Consider the following 3211-nt stretch of genomic DNA (forward strand, 5'->3'; position numbering starts at 1 on the left):
CTGTGGATTGGCAAACCTATGTGACAACTCAGTCAGTTTCAAAATGTGTTCATTCCAAGTACACATTAAGAAGCTGGAGGAAAAAAATCATAGGGTGGGTCTACAGAACCACTGTACACACTGAGAGTTAATTTTAGGCCAAATCTCTGTTTTTTACCAGATCTTCATCAGCCTCCATTGTCCAGAGGAACACAGTATCATTTTAGATCTCCAGGATTAGCATCAACCACGAGCCAGCATCTAATAATTCCTGAAATATCTAGTAATTTCTCATTGGCCAGTGCCCAGATATCCTGCTGATGACCCCCTCCACCACCTTTTGAGGGACTTTTGAGGATGATTTACAGTATACAGTTGTGGCAGTGTCAGAAGTTCTTTCCTCAATGGTCCCACCTTCATCTTTATTCAGGGAGGTCCACTTGTGAAACTACTTAGCCCTGGGAACTAGATGAGAGGTGTGACACTCTACTGTGCATATTCAAGTCTTGTATGCTGTGGTGATGGTAGGAGATGGTGATATTGAAATGGGTTTCTTGAGTTCGGTTGGAATAATGGAATCCCATGTTGGCAGAGACCCCAGCTTCTGCTTAATTGTCAGCCATAAGGTGAGTGCAATTACTGTAAGGTGGGCAAGGTCTAAATAATCATTGCCTTTACAGATATTTATCCCATTTTCCAACATTTAAGAGTTATCTGGGAACATTACTGTTTCAGTTTAGACCCAATCAGGAAAACATATCCATATTGGTTAAATCAAATAGAGGATTTTTTATATTGACAATTATTTAAAATATGTTGGAAGGCCTGGACATGCAACATGAAGAGGTGTTAGAAGAGAACAAAAGAATCTCGGCTTGTCACTCCTAGATAAAATGTGATAGTCCCTTTGTTCTTGCCTATAAGTCTGCATTTTTTAAGGTGCTATTGTGCCTTACCTTCAAGAGTTACTGAAATGTTGCTGATTAAGAAGTTAAGGACTTCTAGAATTCACAGTAACCTCATCCATACTACTGTAATAGGATAAGACTATGTAGGAGCCAGGAACAGAGGCCTCCTCTCTTCCTCTTGTCTTCTAATCTCCTACCTGTGCTTCCCCCATTGGCAGAACTTAATGAAAAGCTAGGAGTTAAGGAAGCCAGGGAAATGTAGTTTTCAATTCACCAGTTCCAACAGTTCAGAGCAGAGTACAGAAGGGTAGGCATGGGGCTGGATAAAAATCATTGACATTGACAAATGTAAAGTTTAAATATGTGATTTAACACATTAGATTTTATTGTACGATTCATATTATAATGTCAACTTTATAAATGTGATTTATTTTGGACATACTGATTAAGAATGTCAGCTCTTAGGTAGACATGGGTTAAAATTCCAATTAACTTATGCATCTAGCTTTGTGATTTCCAACTTGATACTTTTCCTTTGAGTAACTAAGTTTTTAGATTTGCAAAATGGAGGATGTTTACCTTTTTGAGCTGCTGTAGTATAAAAAGTGTCAACTACCATGGAACATAGTAGTTCTCTGTTTGAACTGATGCTCCTGTGGTCATGACGGTGATGCCCATGAAGAGCGTTGGTGGTAGTAATGATGTTGAATGCTGAATCGATGGCTTTTTTCTAGTGAGAGTTATCATGGTTTTGTGCATATTTTCAGAGTAACCAGACTCCCCAAATGTGACTAATCACTGCTATGGGTACTGAGAGACTATCAAGAGTTTCGAGAAGGTAAGTAACACAGCCAAAGCTCCTCTGGGATTGTGAACCAGATCTTAGTATTTTGAAAGGATGAAGGGAAGAGGGTAAAAAGAATGGTCCAAGGGAATTAGCAATCATCTACTGACACTTATATGCTGGGTATGGAACAAGCTATAAAGTTTAAATAAGAAAGTTTTTATCTAACATAGTTCTTCTCTCTGAAGAAGCTTATGGCCTAATTAGGATGTGATTAAAATTGTTCATATGATGATAATAATGTTGAAGTATAAGTAACAGCACTTGGTTTCTGGTATGGGAATAAGGGGAGTGGACTTCAAGAGATTCTTTCACAGAAAATGGAAAGTCGGGAGGGAATAGCCAGTTGGAAGATGGATCAGAGTGCAAATTTTCTGTTCCCTTTCCTCATTTCCCTCCCACTCTCCTTCCCTTTCTCCTTCTCCCCCTTCTTTAAAAAGGGAGATTCTTTTGTATTATTTATGATATTAAATTGTTTTATTTTTTATTATTTCTAAATTGAGAAACACAAAAATCCCACTTACTTATTCAAATGTTATAAAATACTTGTAAGTATTAATGTCCATCTTTGTATTCTTTGAGTCCTTCTCCCCTACAGGTTTTTAATCTTCCAGATGTTCTATATGCTAATAACATTTGTTCTAACACCTCCAACATCTTATCATTGGTACCAGTTGTCACAATTGAGGCTGGAGTTGATGCCAAACACCCACACCAATTATGGCAATTATCAAGGCTTTGTCACTGTAAGCAACATCATTTTCTTTCTTTGAAGAGAGTGCAAACCATAAAGCTGATGTATTCCAATGTGCATTTTCTCAAGAAATGTGAATATTCTGCCTCTAAAAATCCAAAGTGTCAGAAATAGAAAGAATGCCCTTGGCAGAGAATATGCTGTTTTTGTTTTTTTTATCCAGGCACTGCTACTCTGGTATCCTTCACTAGATTTTTATTTAATTTGGCCCTTAAAGCATCCTTTGAAGTCATGTTTGCTCAGCTCAGGGACCCTGCGAGCAGCCATGCTTGATCATTAGTGGCCTTTTCATTGTTGCCTTACAACAATGTGGGTTTCTGAACTTGTCTGTTTCCATTTGTAAGTCAATTCCTGCCTTCATATCAGTCAACAGGTAATTCTTTCTTTTTCCTACACAGAATCTACAGGGGAAAAGGAAGCTGCAACATTGCCAGCACTTAAAATAGGGTAGTCAGGGGGAAAAAAAAATAGAACACTATTTCACTTAGCTTGTTTCACCTTCACCAAAGCCAAGTGGGAAATTCAGCTCTGATTGAAATCATTTAGGTAAAACAACAACAGAAACACAACTATATACTACACATACTTGCACACACACACACACACACACACACACACACACACACACACACAACCACACCAAAAACAACACAGATATAAACATACTTAATCCACAGTTATTTTGCCAAAGGAAGAAATCTGTGGCTACATCAGTCATGGTTACCA

Source organism: Hipposideros armiger, unplaced genomic scaffold (genome assembly GCF_001890085.2).
Source record: "Hipposideros armiger isolate ML-2016 unplaced genomic scaffold, ASM189008v1 scaffold_1641, whole genome shotgun sequence".
NCBI lineage: Eukaryota > Metazoa > Chordata > Mammalia > Chiroptera > Hipposideridae > Hipposideros > Hipposideros armiger.